The sequence below is a fragment of the Carcharhinus amblyrhynchos genome, chromosome 7 (genome assembly GCF_965287045.1).
Source record: "Carcharhinus amblyrhynchos chromosome 7, sCarAmb.v2.hapA, whole genome shotgun sequence".
NCBI classification, from domain to species: domain Eukaryota; kingdom Metazoa; phylum Chordata; class Chondrichthyes; order Carcharhiniformes; family Carcharhinidae; genus Carcharhinus; species Carcharhinus amblyrhynchos.
The window spans coordinates 116,341,392-116,360,734 of record NC_137330.1 but is presented as its reverse complement, the minus strand read 5'-3'; positions in this window follow the sequence as shown (position 1 = coordinate 116,360,734).

Here is a 19,343-nt window from a genome sequence, read left to right as displayed (position 1 = left end):
AGCCCGTAAGAAATAATACTTTTTACTCTATACTAATACATGTGACAATAATAAGCCAAATCAAATCAAATCTGGATAGTCAGACGCTTTTTCCCAGGAAGAGACAATTACTAGGGGGCGTGGGTTTAAGGTGCGAGGGGCAAGGTTTAAAGGAGATGTACGAGGCAAGTTTTTTTACACAGAGGGTGGTGGGTGCCTGGAACTTGTTGCCGGGGGTGGGTAGTGAAAGCAGATACGATATTGACTTTTAAGGGACGTCTGGACAAATACATGAATAGGATGGGAATAGAGGGATATGGTCCCTAGAAGGGTAGGGGGTTTTAGTTCAGATAAGCAGCATGGTCAGTATAGGCTTGGAGGGCCAAAGGGCCTGTTCCTGTGCTGTAATTTTCTTTGCTCTTTGTTCTAAATCAGAAATGCTCTTCAGTGCACTGGGACAGTGACAGTACTGGCCCCCAACACGCAATGCACTATTTAATCATTTTCTTCTCTCTAACTACCTTGACAATAATATTTGACTTGGCTTCAGCCTGCGAGCTCACCCTGTGTCAATGCCACATTATTACAAATTCACTAGCCAGGGGAAATCTGAGGTGGCACAGTAGCACAGTGGTTAGCACTGCTGCTTTACAGTGCCAAGGACCCGGGTTCGATCCCCTGCTTGGGTCACTGCCTGTGTGGAGTTTGCACGTTCTTCCTCTGTCTCCATGGGTTTCCTCCAGTTTTCCTCCCACATTCCGAAAGATGTGCTAGTTAGGGGTCATTGACCCAAACAGGGACTGGACTGTAGTGACTAGGGGAGTTTCACAGTAAACTTCATTGCAATGTAAGCCTTACTTGTGACACTAATAAATAAACTTTAAATAGTCCTTTAATAATCTGTCAAGTTGAGACAACCAAAAGTCCTCACAGAATTACATATATACTGTCCAGGGATAAGCTACTCAGCTTAGAGGATGAGAAAAAAATCAACCATAATTAAATGACAGAGCAGATTCGATGGGCTGAGTGGCCTAATTCTGTTCCTCTGTCTTATGGGGTCAGCTCAGCAGAATTAATGCAGTATTCCCAACTCTCACCTCTTTCCATCTAACTAGATTTGCACAAAATTCTCTTCCTCATGTGTTTATCCAGCTTCCTCTTCACAGGTTCAATCTGTAGGAAAATCTCCATAATCGTTAAAGGTCACTGATTAACTTGGGCATTGTTACTCAGTAACATATTATCGAAGGTCACAGCTGCAATCAGTGCCCTGCTTGTGAGCCATGTCCAAAACTGTCAGAACCTTTCCAACACAAGCAATCATTTCCTGAATTCTAATCATCTCTCCCCAGGACAGTGACCTCCTGTTGCCACCAGGGTGAGACTCGGAGGATTAGAGGTTAAGCACTGGTTGGAGAAACTTATTCACCTGAGCATAGGAAATGGTCAGGTGATAGAACATAGAACATTGTGTGCACAACTAGTAAGTTGTGCCGAACATATCCCTTCCTTAGAGATTACGAGGCTTACCTATAACTCTTTATCTTACTAAGTTCCATGTACTTATCTAAACGTCTCTTAAAAGACCCTATCGAATCCACCTCCACCTCCATTGCCGGCAGTCCATTCCACGCACCCACCACTCTCTGAGTGAAAAACGTACCCCTGACATCTCCTCTGTACCTACTCCCCAGCACCTGAAACCTGTGTCCTCTTGTGGCAGCCATCACAGACTCTGACTATCCATTCGATCAATACCTCCCAACATCTGATTGAGATGTTCATAACTTAGAAAAGAATAGACAGGGTAGATGTGGAGGAACTACACAGGCAACTCAAGGGAGACTTGTAAAGAAGGTTAATTCACATGGCACGCAGGGTAATCTGATAAAGTGGATTCAAAATTGACTGAGTTTTAGGAGGCAGAGGGTGATGACAGAAGACAGGAAACCAGTGTCCAGTGGCGCCCCCTATAATTCGTCATTTATATAAATTACATAGATGATTATGTAGGGGACAGGTTTGCAGACACAAAGATCGGACAAGTGGCTAACAGTAAGGCTGAGTGCCTTGAGCGACAAGAAGATATAGACAGAATGGTCAATGGCCAGGTAAGTGGCAGGTGGAATTTAATCCTGAAAAGTGTGAGGTGATACACTTTGGAAGAAGCAATTTGATAAGAAAGTACTCAATGAATGATAGGATACTAGGAAGTTCTGAGGAACAAAGGGATCTTGGCGTGTTTGTCCATAGATATCTGAAAGCAGAAAGGTACGTTAGTAGGGTGGTGAAAAAGGCATATGGGACACTTGCTTTTATCAATCGAGGCATAGATTACAAAGGCAGGAAAGTCATGTTGGAGTTGTATAGAGTTTTGGTGAGGCCACAGCTGGAGTACTGTGTACAGTTCTGGTCGCCACATTATAGGAAGGATGTGATTGCACTGGAGGGGGTGCAGAGGGGATTCACCAGGACATTATGAAGTTATGAAGAGAAGTTGCGTAATCTTGGGTTGTTTTCATTGGAGCAGAGAAGACTGAGGGCTGACCTGATCGAGGCGTACAAGATTACGAGGGACACGGACAGAGTGGATAAGGAGCAGCTGTTCCCCTTAGTTGAAGATCAGTCATGAGGAGGGTAGGTTCAAGTTGGGGGGCAGGAGGTTTGGGGGGATTTGAGGAAAAACCATTTTACTCAGAGGGTGGTGACAGTCTGGAATGCGGTGCCTGGGAGGGTGGTGAAGGTGGGATGCCTCACATCCTTTAAAAAGCATTTAGATAAGAACATAAGAAATAGGAGCAGGAGTAGGCCATCTAGCCCTTCGAGCCTGCCCCGCCATTCAATAAGATCATGGCTGATCTGTCGTGGCTCAGTTCCACTTTCCGGCCCTCTCCCCATAACCCTTAATCCCCTCTCTTATCAAAAACCCATCAACCCGCTTCTTGAAAATATTTAGCGAGGTAGCCTCCACCACTTCAACGGGTAAGAGAATTCCAGAGATTCACCACCCTTTGAGTGAAGAAGTTCCTCCTCAACTCCGTTCTAAAACGCCCCCCCTTTATCTTGAGGCTGTGCCCCCTAGTCCTACTATCTTTTTTGAGCGGGAAGAGTCTCTCCACCTCTATCCTATCCATCCCATTCATCATCTTATACGTCTCAATGAGATCTCCCCTCATTCTTCTAAACTCCAACGAGTACAAGCCTAGTTTATTCAGCCTCTCCTCATAGCTCAACCCCCTCAACTCCGGTATGAGCCTAGTAAACCTCCTCTGCACTCCCTCCAAGGCCAAAATATCTTTGCACAGGTGCGGCGCCCAAAACTGCACACGATGAACACTTAGCACACCATAAAATTCAGGGCTATGGGCCAGGTGCTGGACAATGGGATTAGGTGGCAGGTCAGGTGATTCTCATGTGACAGTGCAGACTCGATGGGCCAAAGGGCCTCTTACGCGCTGTATGATTCTATGATTCCACGATATTTACAAGATTCTTAAATCAAATCAGGAAGAACTTTTTTCCCCATGAAGGGCAGCAAAATATGGAACTCCAAGGCTGTAAATGGTGAGGGTTATTGGAGCTTTCAAGGTTAAGGGCTGGCTTCTGATGCAGGTAACTTCAGATGGGAAATTTTTCAGGCTTGGCAGCTTAAGGCACTCGATCACTCCTGGGGGGTGGAGGCTGCGGGCAGGGGGAGTGGGGGGCTGGTGTGGAGGGGTGTAGTTGGCAGGGGGAGTAGGGGTTGGAAGGGGGAGTGGGGGTTTGGTGTGGAGGGGTGTAGTTGGCAGGGGGAGTAGGGGTTGGAAGGGGGAGTGGGGGTTTGGTGTGGAGGGGTGTAGTTGGCAGGGGGAGTAGGTGTTGGCAGGGGGAGTGGGGGTTTAGTGTGGAGGGGTGTAGTTGGCAGGGGGAGTAGGTGTTGGCAGGGGGAGTGGGGGTTTGGTGTGGAGGGGTGTAGTTGGCAGGGGGAGTAGGGGTTGGCAGGGGGAGTGGGGGTTCGGCGTGGAGGGGTGTAGTTGGCAGGGGGAGTAGGGGTTGGCAGGGGGAGTGGGGGTTCGGTGTGGAGAGGTGTAGTTGGCAGGGGGAGTAGGGGTTGGCAGGGGGAGTGGGGGTTCAGTGTGGAGGGGTGTAGTTGGCAGGGGGAGTAGGTGTTGGCAGGGGGAGTGGGGGTTTGGTGTGGAGGGGTGTAGTTGGCAGGGGGAGTAGGGGTTGACAGGGGGAGTGGGGGTTTGGTGTGGAGGGGTGTAGTTGGCAGGGGGAGTAGGGGTTGACAGGGGGAGTGGGGGTTTGGTGTGGAGGGGTGTAGTTGGCAGGGGGAGTAGGGGTTGGCGGGGGAGTAGGTGTTGGCAGGGGGAGTGGGGGGCTGGGTGTGGGATCAAGCCTGGCTGGCCAACCCCAGGAGCAGCTCCTAGGCAGCCATAGGACCAGACGAGCGCTGTGGCAGACTGGTTCAAAGTCCAGCTTTGTTCTCTGTGGCTTCATTCCAGTTGCAATAGAAGAACTGAGGTTCTCTATCCTTCAAGGCATCATGGCAGCGCAGTGATTAGCACTGCTGCCTCACAGCACCAGGGACCCGGGTTCAATTCCCAACTTGGGTCACTATGTGTGTGGAGTCTGCATGTTGTCTCCGTGTCTGTGTGGGTTTCTTCTGGGTGCTCCATTTCCTCCCACAGTCTGAAAGATGTGCTGGTTAGGTGCATTGGCCACGCTAAATTCTCCCTCAGTGTACCCGATCGCCCCTAGTGTGGCGACTAGGGGATTTTCACACTAACTTCATTGCAGCGTTAATGTAAGGCTACTTGTGACGGATAAATAAACATTAAAACTTAGGTTCCCAGCCAGAGTGAGTGGGGAGCTGATTAATATGCTAAAACGCCCATTTAAATGTCATTAGCGAGCTTGCAGCCAAGTCAAACGTCCTTCCCTATGAACCCACCTCCCCAGCGGGCTCTGCGCCGGGCAGCCTTTCATAGAGGTCCTCACAAACGAGGACCTGGTGTGTTGAACCCTGAGGTTCGAGAAGCACCACCAATCCCTCCTCAATGAGAGGCATCGCCCTCCACTCCCCCACCCCCACCTTCACCCCACAACCCCCCCCCGCCCCAAACCACACAGGCATGGGGTTTATCCGACCCAACACCCTACTCATCCTGCCTCTTCCCTCAAGCCCTCCACTCAGCCCGCCTCCTCCGTCAGGCCCTCCACTCAGCCTCCCTTCAGGCCAAGCACCTTGGCAGTGCCAACACTGGCACTGCCCCCGGCATTGTGACACTAATGACCTAGACTGGCACCTTTTTCCGAGAGGGCTTGAGAAGAGACTTCCAGTGGCCATTTGTCCCTCTGCTGCTGCCAGTCTGCAGAGGAGGGTCCCTCAGGGGTCCTGGATGTTGGGTGGGCTCGCTCTGGGGGCAAGAGGTTGACTTTGCCACTCTTACTGGGATGGGGGTTCAACTGCCCCTCCTATCTCAAGATCACCCCAGGCAGCCCCGTGATCAATTTCCTCATTCCTGCCTGTCAGCTGTGCAGATCACTTAAACCACCATGCCCCCCCAACCCCCCCCGCTCCCCCCCCCCCCCCCCCCCCCCCGGTGCCCCACCACCCCCGGAAGGAATTTAATTCCATGCAGCACTCCATTTTGCAGCAGGGGTTTTCCTTTCTCTCTATCAGCAGCCGCAGGTGAGAGCAGACCCCACTGAAGTCCCCTGATAGAAAGGAGATGTCAATTTCCCTGGGGGGAGGAGTTCCAGGCTGCCCAGCTGCCCAGCACACAGCCCCAATGTATGCACGCAGCTTTGATTTGAAGTCGCTGTAGCAAAATGAAACCTTTGAAAACCTTGTCCATTCCACTTGGCGCCTTTGATCTTTTACAAGTTCAATATGCAATGCTGCCGTAAATGATCCAGCTGTCAGGTCAAAGGCTTTCTATCAGCATCCAGCCATCTGTGTTTATTTTGAATTCCCTTCACAGTTGACTGCACCCCAAGTACCCCATTGATCCTGACAGACTAGACAGAGGCTAATCCTGATTGACAGCCTGTGTGTCACTCCCTGGTTGAAGTGGTTTGCAAAAGAGGAAGTGAAACCACAAGCTGTCAATCAGGATTAGACTCTGTCTATATTACACAAAGGGGGCTGAGTGAGGGCATCTGAGAGGGGAGGAAGCTGAGTGAGGTGTCTGGTAAGGAAGATGGCTGAATGGGAGGGTCTGGGGTATGAAGGGGAAGGAGGCTGAGTGGGAGATCTGAGGGGGAAGAGGGTGAGTGGGGGGTCGGAGGGAGGGGATAAGTGAGGGGGGGCTCTGAGGAGGACGAGAGTGAGTGGGGGTGTCAGGGGAAGGGGGTGAGTGGGAGGTCTGAGGAGGAAGGGGGCTACGTTGTGGGGGGGGAGCAGAGGGGAAGGGGGCTGACTGTGGTATGTGATGGGGAAGGGGAGTATAGTAGAGGCATCTGAGGGGGAAGGGATTAAGTGGGGAGGTCAGAGGAGGAGGGGGACGAGGGGGATGAGGGGGAGTCTGAGGGGGAGAAGGGTGAGTGGGGGGGGTCAGAGGGGGAGGGGGTGAGTTGGGGGGGTCGGGGGGGGCTGAATGGGATATCAGGGGAAGGGGTGAGTGGGGGGGGTCAGAGGGCGAGGGAGTGAGTAGGGGAGCTGGGGGGAAGTGGGCTGAGTTGGGGGGTGTCAGAGGGGGAGGGGGCTGAGTGGGGTTTCAGGGGGAAGGGGGTGAGTTGGGCATCTGAGGGGGGAGGGGGGTGAATGAGGGGTCTGAGGGGGAAGAGGGGTGAATGAGGGGTCTGAGGGGGAAGGGGTTGATGGGGGGGTCTGGTCACACCTGTGCCTGTGTGGGGGGGGGGGGGGGTCACCATTATTTGTGGGTGGGGGACGATGCCTCTCTTTGGTGAGGGGTTGGTGACACTCCCTTGATCAGCAGGGAGGCCATGATGTGGACATGCCGGTGTTGGTGACGTTCCTCAAGTCGAGTGACTCACCTGATGAAGGGGCAACGCTCCGAAAGCTCGTGATCCCAAATAAACCTGTTGAACTTTAACTTGGTGTTGTCAGACTTCCTTCTGTTCCGGTTTTGTGGGGGGGGTTGGGGGAGGGGCAGCATTTTATTTTTCGGAGGGAAGGGGTCCAACCTCAGATCATCAGGGCTGGCTGGCGATTTGCCCGCTTTGCATAAATTAGCATAATTAGCTGGGACGGTCCCCCTAATAGGATTCCCGCTGGCGTGGACACTTAGCCACAATTCAGGAGAATCATCGCCATTGACTGGCAGCCTTGTGTATTGAAGCTCTGGACTGATTTAAACATAGCCTGTGTCCATTTGAAGGAAACCTCTAATGCCAACTGTTAGTCATAAAGCGGTGGAAGAAATGTTATGAATCATATCTTTGTAGAGAGTTACAGAATCCCTGCATATTTATCTTCCCCAAAATAGATAACCACATTTTAACTTTACCTACTCACTGCCAAGTTCCCCTCAGACCGCTCCGGCTATTAGCATTCGCATCTAGCACTGTCCGAACTTCTTTATTTGTTCCATCAAGGCTCCCTTTGCCTTGCACCCTCATCCCTTTTGTCCTTTCAACCATTTTGTCCCTCGCAAGCCTTTCCTTTCATTTGCTCCTCCCACATCTTATAGGCATTACAAAAGGAGGCCATTCAGCCCATTGAGTCTGCACCAACAACAATCCCAAGCCAGGCCCTATCCCCATAACCACGCACACAATTACCCCGCTAATCCCTCCAATGTACACATCCTGAGGCAGCATGGACAATTTAGCATGGCCAATCAACCTAATCCGCACATCTTTGGACTGTGGGAGGAAAATGGAGCACCTGGAGGAAACCCATGCAGGTACAGGGAGAACGTACAAACTACACACAAACAGCGATCCAAGCCAGGAATCGAACCCGGGTCCCTGGAGCTGTGAAGCAGCAGTGTTAACCACTGTGCCACTGCGCTAACCTGTTGTCCTTGCCTCCGTACTTGATTTAAATCTATCACATCTCCTGGTTTGTCATCAATCTGGTTTTAATTGGGAGGGGACTGGTGTGCGGGAAACCTGGAATTAATTGGTGAGTTCAGGATTCTTTTCTTATTCATTCACAGGACATGGGTGTCACTGGCTGGCCAGCATTTAGCTTCTAACCCGCTGCCAGCTTAAACCAGCCCCACCTCTTTCCCGTCAACATCCAAACCCACAGTGTTCTCCCACTCAGCTTGTTCACTGACTGACCTAACACATGTTTCCCACAGTTTCTCTCTGTGTTTTTTCCATCCTCGGGGCCTGTTACTCTCCAATCGTCCAAGGAACTGGACAGAGAAGTCAGTGGACCTGCAACGAACCATATCCTGGAGTGGATCAGAGGTTAAATTAAACACAGAGTTCTGCTCTCGTTGGCTCAAGGCAGCCAATGGTTTTTTAATATGACAGGGGCAAATAAAACGGGATTTCACACAGATTTGATGGCCTCAAGAGCGATAAAGGAGTTATTGCATCTGATTAGGACGAAAATATGGAGGAAATTAGGAGGAAATATGAGGATTAGGCCATTCGGCTCTTCAAACCTGCTCAACAGTTCAACATGATCATGGCAAATCTTCTGTCTCAAAGCCATATCCCCACACTCTCCCCATACCCCTTGACACATCTGGATCTATTCGCCAACATTAAGGACATTTCAATGTTCATTGGATAAACAGATGGATGATATTGAAATAGTGTAGGTTAGATGGGCTTTAGATTGGTTTCACAGGTCGACGCAACATCGAGGGCCGAAGGGCCTGTACTGCGCTGTAATGTTCTATGTTCGATTCCCTTCTGAAATACATTCAGTGATTTGACCATCAGAGCCTTCTGAGAATTCTACAGATTCGCCACCCTCTGAGTGAATCGTAGAATCCCTAATGGCAGAAGGAGGCCATTTGGCCCATCAAGACTGCATTCACCACAATTCCACCCAGGCCCTGTTCCCATGACCACATGCATTTACCCTAGCTAGTCCCCCTGATACCAAGGGTTAATTTAGCATGGCCAAGCCACCTAACCTGCACACCTTTGGACTGTGGGAGGAAACCCACATGGAAATTGTCTGACCAAAAAGGTCGGACCATTGTAAGGTCTGTTGACCTTGGGTGGGATATTCTGGCTTCGGGACGAGTGAGGCTGTAAAATCCCGTCCAATATATTGAAATATCCGTACATGACTTTTATGCAAGTTATACAGAATCTTCTGTCTTAAGAACATAAGAACATAAGAAATAGGAGCAGGAGTAGGCCATCTAGCCCTTTGAGCCTGCCCCGCCATTCAATAAGATCATGGCTGACCTGAAGTGGATCAGTTCCACTTTCTTACCTGCCCCCCATAACCCTTAATTCCCTTGTTTGTCAGAAATCTATCTACCCGTGACATAAACATATTCAACGAGGTAGCCTCCACCACTTCAATGGGCAGAGAATTCCAGAGATTCACCACCCCAAAAAGTACTTTTTTTTATTCATGGGACCTGGGCGTCGCTGGCTGGCCAGCATTTATTGCCCATCTCAAGTTGCCCTTGAGAAGGTGGTGTTGAACTGCCTTCTTGAATCGCTGCAATCCATGTGGGTCGACCCACAATGCCGGTAGTGAAGGAATTCCAGGATCTTGACCCGGCAACTGTGAAGGAACAGCAATATCTTTCCAAGTTAGGATGGTGCGTTGTTTGGAGGGGAACTTGCGGATGGTGGTGTTGCCATGTGGGAACTTGTCCCTGTTTGGATTATACTCTCCATATAATTCATTGTGTGCCTCTGACGTCCCATTTCCGATTTAACCCTTGCATTTATTTGCTGCCTTTTGAACACATTCTCTTTTTTGCCAGTTGGAACGCATTTAATTTATATCTAATCTATTTGTATTTCTAATGCCCACCACTGTCAGTTGAGCCACAAAGATTTTTTTTCAATTAATCTCAGCTAGTCCATTTTCATATTAATGAGACTGGCTAACTTCCGGTCCAAATCTGTTCTCTACCTTTTATTTCTTTATTGTCTTTCTTTATTTTCCTTTGCATTCCACTCTTTCCCCCTACTTTATCCGCACTAACCTCCCTCCCCCACCAACGCCTTCATTTTAGCTTCTCTGGAATTCACACCCTTTCTTCTCTCTGCGTACAGTCATTACAGTCCTTTACCCTGGTTTCTGTGGTCATGACTCACTTTTCATTTCCCCGCCACGCAGTATCAATATCTCCCATTTTCTATGCCTTTTCGCTTTGACAAAGGGGTCACCTGGACTCGAACTGTCAGCTCTTTTCTCTCTGGGTCCCTGGCGCTGTGAGGCAGCAGTGCTAACCGCTGTGCCTCCGTGAGTAAATACTTCTTCATCTCAGTCCTAAATGGTCTATCCCGTATCCCGAGACTGTGAGTCCTTGTTCTAGACTCCCCCCAGCCGGAGAAAACAACATTCCTGCATCCAGACTAGTCAGAATTTCATGCAGTTCAATTGGATCCCTTTTCATTCCTCTAAATTCTGAAGGGAATGCCGGCTCTGTCGACTCAATCTCTCCCCGTACGACAGTCCTGCCATCCCACGGATCAGTCTGGTGAACATTCACTGCACTCCATCCGTGCGTGTGCATTTACATTCAATTCAGGTTGATAGAAATATAGAAGATAGGAGCAGGACGAGGCTATTTGGCCCTTCGAGCCATTCAACACAATCATGGCTGATCGTCCAACTCAATAGCCTAATCCTGCTTTCTCCCCATAACGTTTTGATCCTCTTTGCCCCAAGTGCTATATCCAGCTGCCTCTTGAATACATTCAATGTTTGGGCATCAACTACTTCCTGTGGTAATGAAATCCACAGGCTCATAACATTTCGGGTGAAGAAGTGTCTCCTCACCTCCGTCCTAAATTGTCTACCCCGAATCCTCAGATGTGACCCCCACCATTGGGAATATCCTCCCTGTATTTACCCTGTCTAGTCCTGTTATCAGTCTCTATGAGATTCCCCCTCATTCGTCTGAACTCCAGCAAAAACAATCATAATCTAGTCAATCTCTCCTCGTACATCCGTCCCACTATCCCCGGAATCAGCCTGGTAAACCCGTGCTGCACTCCCTCGAGAGCAAGAACATCCTTCCTCAGAAAAGGAGGCCAAAACTTCACACAACACTCGAGGTGTGGCCTCACCAAGGCCCTGTATAATTACAACAACACATCCCTGCTCCTGTACTTGAAACCTCTCGCAATGAAGGCCAACATACCATTTGCCTTCTTTACCATCTGCTGCACCTGCATGCATATCTTCAATGACTGGCACACAAGGACACCCAGGTCCCTCTGCAGACTCCCGTCTCCCAATATACAGCCATTCAGGTAATAATCTGCCTTCTTGTTTTTGCTTCCAAAGTGAATAACCTCGCATTTATCCAAATTATACTGCATCTACCATTAATTTATCCACTCACCCAACCTGTCTAGATTATTCTGAAGGGTGCTGACATGCAATTTCCATTCTCTCGATCACATGTGTACCATGGTAATATCTGCATTACAGATGCACCGTAGAAAACATTCTTTCTGGTTGTATTGCAGCTTGGTATGGCTCCTGCTCAGCCCAAGACAGAAAGAAACTACATAGAGTCATGAATGAAGGTTAATCCATCACACAAACCCTAGCTCATCCCCATGATACTAAGGGGCAATTTAGCACGGCCAATCCACCTAACTATAAGGGTCGTAAACTTAGCCCAGTCTGTCACTCAAACCAGCCTTCCATCCATTGACTCCATTCACACTTCCCGCTGCCTCGGCAAAGCAGCCAGCATAATTAAAGACTCCACGCACCCCGGACATTCTTTCTTCTAACTTCTTCCGTTGGGAGAAAGATACAGTAGTTTGAAGTCAGGTACCGACTGACTCAAGAACAGCTTCTTCCCTGCTGCCATCAGACTTTTGAATGCACCTTCCTCGCGTTAAGTTGATCTTTCTCTACGCCCTAGCTATGACTGTAACACTACATTCTGCTCCCTCTCCTTTCCTTCCCTATGAATGATATGCTTTGTCTGTATAGCGTGCAAGAAACAATACTTTTTCCTGTAAACTAATACATGACAATAATAAATCAAATCAAGTCAAGTATCTACAGGATTCACCGTTGCAACTCACTAAGGTTATTTCAACTGCGCCCATCTCCTAACAACCCCAAGCACAATGCAGACTTGAAAAAGATAATTCTTTGCAACATTTGCATTCTGAAGTCCAGATAATTTGTAAGAAAGACAAGAACAGCGGTGTCATTAGTACAATTGTAAGAATTCCCTTCACGTCACTGTCGCTGGAACCAAATCATAAAATTGTTGTCAGAGCACATCATCCCAAGGACTGTCGTGGGTTGCAAGAACCACATTCCCAGGGAAACCAGGGATAGACAATAAACATAATCTTGCCTAGTCACCGACATCCTCAGAAGAAATGTTATACAAAGGGCAAATGCGCGCACTGATTGCATGATTGTTTCCATTAATAATTTGGTTTCTTTTCTCAGATTGTTCTTTTTTGTTCTTTAATGGAAAAATATGTGGGGTTTCGGGGATAGGGCCTGGATGGGATTGTTGTGCGTTCAGGCTAGGTCTTTTCCCAAAGGTAGGGGAGTCTAAAACTACAGGGCCTGGGTTTAAGGTGAGAGGGGAGAGATACAGAAGGGTGCAGAGGGGCAATTCTTTCACTCTGAGGGTGGTGAGTGTCTGAACAGAGCAGCAGTAAAGGCATGTATAATTTTGTCTTTTAAAAAAGCATTTGGACAGTTACATGGGTAAGATGGGTGTAGAGGGATATGGGCCAAATGCAGGCAATTTGAACTAGCCTAGTGGCAAAAACTGGGTGGCATAGACAAGTTGGTCTGTTTCCGTGCTGTAATCCTTTATGACTCTAGATGGATGGCCTCATTCTGTGATTCCAGGTACAATAAGTATAGAGGCTGGAGAGAACGCGACAATTCTGATTCCCAGCCCGAGCCACACAGCATTCAAAGTGTTGATTAATTCACTGGTTACCAGTGAAATGGACTGAGACAGGCTCCAAATGCAGCTGTTTCCTCTCTGCTCTTAACTCTCCAGTGATGTAGAAAAGCCAGCTAAGCTGGTCACATGACTCAATGTGTAAACCGCTGCTGGAAGTCACGCTTCTTTGCATAGAGACAAGCACCATCTGGCCTCGGGAACAAGAATAAACCCTTGACACCAGCAAATGTGCTCGAGGGGTGGCCTAATGGGTAATGTTACCAGATTAGCGAGCCAGGGGCCCTGCCTAATGTTCTGGAGACACGGGTTTAATTGTTATCACAGCAGGGGATGGCAATGGGGCACATGGTTGTCTCAGTTATGGTGACCATGAATCAGATTTGCAATTGACAAGTGAGGCAAGGCTTATGGACCAGATGCAGGTTAGCTTAGACGGGCTTTTGTTGTCAGCATGGACCAGTACGGACCAAAGGGCTTGTCTCAATGCCATACATTCTCTGATTCTGTGATGATAGGGGGACAGACAAGAGGAGTTAGACTGCACTCAGATCACCCATGTTCTTATTGAACGGCAGGGCTGGCTGAAATGGGCCGAGCAGCCTACTCCTAATTCTTGTGTTCCTACGATCTTATGATCTCTGATTTATGAGCCCAAGTTTCTGAATTACTCATGATGGGAGATGTCCCCTGTGCAACCTTATCCACTTAAAGCTCCCGACAGATGATTAATCAAATCGTATAAGCAGAAAAGCCGCAAAAAACAATTAATTGTTTGAGTCACAGTTTAGACATTTGGAGCTGCTTGAAAAGTCGTGTCCCTTTGGGCATTTCACCCTAAGACCGATTATTGGAGGAAGCTATTCTTCTTGTTTTTATTAATTCTGGATTAGAAGGGTAACGGTTGTATAATCAGAACCAAAATCCTCTGGCAATCGCTCTGAAACATGTATGAGGGGAAATCTATCCTACAATCTTCCATTTTTCCAAAGCCCTCATTGAAGCCGATGAGTTTGGCCTCTTGGAGTATGAGCTCCCTGATTGAGGTGACGATTGCCTGTCCAATCAGAGGGTCTCAGCTGTGTATAAATCTGGGCGTGACAGGGGTACCGACATTCCCAATTTTGACTTTGTACCTCAAGCACTCTTAGAAGCGGAGTTAAGTTTGTAAATAAAGGCAGTCTTGGTGAAGGGATGCCGGTTTTTGAGGAGTTCTTTTAATTTTGTCATCACCCATACTGGGGGCCATGCATCTGATCGCTGCAGTCCAGACTGAGGAAAAGTAGTATAGAATCAGAGAATCATACAATGCAGAATCATACAATAATATAACCTCTGGCATGGAGACAGACCCTTTAGCCCAAACTGGTCCATGCCAATGAAAAACCCAACTAAGCTAACCCCATTTGCCTGCATTTGGTCCATATCCCTCTAAACCTTTCCTATCCATGTATCTGTCCAAATACCTTTTAGATGTTGTCAACGTCCCTAACTTAACCGCTTCCTCTGGCAGCTCATTCCACACACGTACCACCCTCTGTATAAAAAAGTTGCTCCTCTAGTTCCCATTATTTCTTTCCCCTCTTAATGTAAACCTATGCCCTCTAGTTCTTGATTGTTCAACGCTGGGAAAAAGATTGAGTACATTCACCCTATCCATGCCTTTCATAGGCCCTTCAGCCCATCGAGTCCACACTGACACATTACATACTACACCTGACCTCCCACCTATTCCCTTCTACCAGCACTTGGCCCATAGCCTGTTATGACATGCCAAGTGCTCATCCAGGTACATTTTAAAGGATGTGAGGCATCCCACATCTGCCAACTTCCCAGGCAGTGCATTCCAGATCGTTACCACCCTCTGGGCAAAAAAGTTTTCCCTCACATCCCCTTAATCCTCCTGCTCCTCACCTTTGAACCTATGTCCTCGTGTGACTGACCCTTCAACTAAGGGGAACAGCTGCTCCCTATCCACTCTGTCCATGTCCCTCATAATCGTGAACACCTCAATCAGGTTGTCCTCTAGTCTTCTCTGCTCCAACTAGAACAACCTAAGCTTACCCAACCTCTCTTCATAACTTAAATGTTCCATGCCAGACTGAGACTTTTTTCCCTGGAGCGCAGGAGGCTGAGGGGTGATCTTATAGAGGTCTATAAAATAATGAGGGGCATAGATCAGCCAGATAGTCAACATCTTTTTCCAAAGGTAGGGGAGTCTAAAACTAGAGGGCATAGGTTTAAGGTGAAAGGGGAGAAATACAAAAGGGTCCAGAGGGGCAGTTGTTTCACACAGAGGGTGGTGAGTGTCTGGAACAAGCTGCAGAGATAGTAGTCGAGGTGGGTACAAGTTTGGCTTTTAAAAAGTATTTAGACAGTTACATGGGTGCAAAGGGTGTAGAGAGATATAGGCCAAATGTGGGCAAGTGGGATTAGCTTAGTGGTTAAGAAAGAAAGGTCAGCATGAACAAGTTGGGTAGAAGAGCCTGTTTCCATGCTGTAAACCTCTAGGACTCTATGAATCTAATGTGTTGCCAAATTTCGATGCCGATTTCAAGTTTATTATTTCCCAAACTGATCAGATATCTTTCTTCCCTGTTGTGACTCACCATTTTGTGGAAATGTAGTCATCTGTAACCTTTTCAGGAATTGGCCTTGACTCAGCTGCCACTCTCTCAGTTGAGGGTTCACAACCCACTCCTGACACATTAGTAATGTAGATTGCCACTCCAGTGATATACAGAGAGAAGACTGCAGATCCTAACAGAGGTTCTGACTTTCAGATGAATGAGGCATTCGATACAGTGCCACACAGCAGACTAGTGAGAAACGTTATAGCTCATGGGATGCAAGTGGAGAAGATAGTCAAGAAGGCTTGTCATCATCGACTGGAGCATTGAGTTTAAAAATTAGCATGTTGTGTTGCAGCTTTATAGAACCTTTGTTGGGCCACATTTGGAATATAGTGTTCAATTCTGGCCGCCACACTACTAGAAGGATGTGGAGGCTTTGGAGAGGGTACAGAAAAAAATTACAAGGATGTTGTCTGGTATGGAGGGCATTAGCTATGAAGAAAAGTTGGAGAAACTTGGTTTGTTCTCACTGGAGTGACAGAGGTGGAGGGAAGACCTGATAGAAGTCTACAAGATTATGAAGGACATGGACAGAGTGGATAGTCAGAAGCTTTTTCCCAGGGTAGAAGAGTCAGTTACTAGGGAGCACAGGTTTAAGGTGCAAGGGGTAAGGTTTAAAGGAGATGTACGAGGCAGGTTTTTTACACAGAGGGTGGTGGGTGCCTGGAACTCGCTGCCGAGGGAGGTAGTGGAAGCGGATACGGTAGTGACTTTTAAGGGGCGTCTTGACAAGTACATGAATGAGCTGGGAATAGAGGGATATGGTCCCCAGAAGGGTAGGGGGTTTTAGTTCAGTTGCGCAGCATGGTCGGTGCAGGCTTGGAGGGCCGAAGGGCCTGTTCCTGCGCTGTAATTTTCTTTGTTCTTTGTTCTTTGAATGGAAGAGACAGTCACAATTTGGATACAGATTGTGAAGAGGTTTGAATGGGGCAGTCAGAATTATGAAATGTCTAGACAGTTTAAACTTTTAAAGTTTAAAGTTTATTTGTTCATGTCACAAGTAGGCTTACATTAACACCGCAATGAAGTTATTGTGAAAATTCCCTAGTAACCCCACTCTGGTGCCTATTCGGATACACTGAGGGAGAGTTTAGCACAGCCAGTGCATCTAACCAGCTCGTCTTTCGGACTGTGGGACAAAACTGGAGCACCGGGAGGAAACCCACGCAGACATGGGGAGAACATGCAAACTCCACACAGGCAGTGACCCCCCCCCCAAGTCCCTGGCACTATGAGGCAGCAGTGCTAACTACATAAATCGTTCTCTTTGGAGGGAGGGTTAAAAATCAGAGGGCACAGGTTTAAGGTAATTGACAGAAGAAGCAATGGCGCCATGGGGAACACGGAATGTTTCGGATCTGCAATGAACCGCCTGAAGATAGATTCAGTCATGATTTTTAAAGAGAGTTGCATAAGAGAGAGGATTTGTAGGGTTGGGGGAAAGGGCAAGTTTGAGTTTTTCTGTAGGGAGCTGACATGGGTGAGCCAAATAGCCTCCTTCTGTACTGCAATCATTCTGATTCTATTAAAGGCGAATAACTCACCTCCTGACTCCCCAAAGCCTATCCACTATCTACAAGGAACAAGTCAGGGGTGTGATGGAATACTTGCCTGGATGGGTGCAGCTCCAAGAACACCCAAGAAGCTCAACACCATCCAAGACAAAGCAATCCTTGGAGTGGCACCCCATTGACAAACATCCACCAACAACACATAGTGGCAGCCACTGTCTACCATCTACAAGATGCACTGCAGCAACTCATCAAGGCTCCTGCAATAGCACCTTCCAAACCTATGACCTCTACTACCTAGAAAGACAAGGGCAGCAGGTGCTTGGGAACACCACCAACTGTAAGTTTCCCTCCAAGCCACTCACCATCCTGACTTGGAACCGCATCCCCATTCATTCACTGTCAAATGCTTGAACCGCTTCCTACAACACTGTGGGTGTACCTAAACCACATGGATGGCAATGGTTCAAGAAGGCAGCTCATCACCACCATCTCAAGGGCAATAAGTAATGGCTATAAAAATGATTTTCATGTTCTGTAAACCAATGAAAGAAAGGAAGGGTGGCACAGTGGCACTGTTGCCTCACAGCACCAGGGACCCAGGTTTGACTCCTGGCTTGGGGAGTCTAGTATCTATGTGGTGCTCCGGTTTCCTCCCTCAGTCAAAAAGACATGCTGGTTAGGTTCATTGGCCATGCTAAATTCTCCCTCAGTGTCAGGCACAGTGTGGTGACGAGGGGATTCTCACAGTATTGCAGTGTTAATGTAAGGCAACTTGCAATTCCTGTGAAAAAAATAAACTACAAAATAAGATCTTTCTTCTGAAACATGTTCAGCTGCACAGGACAAGTGTTGCTATCTTCATACTACTGTGAAAAGCTGCATTGACCCACCCCACTTAAGGAGCAACCTGACTGCCCTTTCACCGACAGGGATTGGGTTCACATTTACTTCCTGGGCCATGTTTGGGCAATTCGTACCAAGCTCGTTCCCCATGATGGAAAATAACACAGCACAGCTTTGAATTTACCAACGACTGTTAGCCTCCCTCAGAGAAAGGCCACAGCTGTTACAGGGAAGAGAGAGGATGTTAAACAGGTGCAGCAGGTTTCAAATTTTGAGAAAAGAACGAGGTTGAATATTTAACTCCGCAATTCGCTCTTTCATATCTTATTAGACTCTTATGGTGCAGACACCTGATGTCAAAGTTTTAAAGTTCATTTATTATTGTCACAAGTAGGTTTACATTAACATTACAATTAAGTTACTGTGAAAATCCCCAAGTCACCACAGTTTAACACCTGTTTGGGTAAACTGAGGGAGAATTTAGCATGGCCAATGCATCTAACCATCACGTCTTGGGACTGTGGGAGGAAACCAGAGTATCCGGAGGAAATCCACGCAGACACAGGGAGAACATGCAAACTCTACACAGACAGTGACCCAAGCCGAGAATCAAACTCAGGATGCTGTGAGGCAGCAGTGCTAACAACCGTGTCACACACACACACACACACACACACACACACACACACACACACACACACACATTCACACATACTCACACACACACACTTACATTCACTCACACACTCACACTCGCACACATTCACACACACACACACTCTCACTCACATACTCACACACGCATTCACACACACACATACACTCACTTATACACAGACTCACACACTCACACAAACTCACACACCCACATTCACATGCACACGCACAGACACGCACACTTGCACACACTCATTTACACACACACGCATACACTCACACACACACACATGCACACACACATATAGTCTCACACACACACATTCAGACACATTCACACACACACACTCACACTCACACAATCACACACTCATGGATGTCCACACTCGCACACATTCATTCTCACACAACACACACACTCACATGCATTCATACACACACACTCGTACACACATTCACTCACATACACACTCACACACTCACTCACATACACACTCACATACTCACTCACACACATACACACACTCACACACACACATACTTACACTCACACACACACACACTCACATTCACACATACTCACTCACACACTTACATTCACGCACACACACACATGCACTCACACACACACACTGTCACACTTGCACACACTCACACATATATTCACACTCACTCTCAGTCACAAACTCACACACGCACTCACACACTTT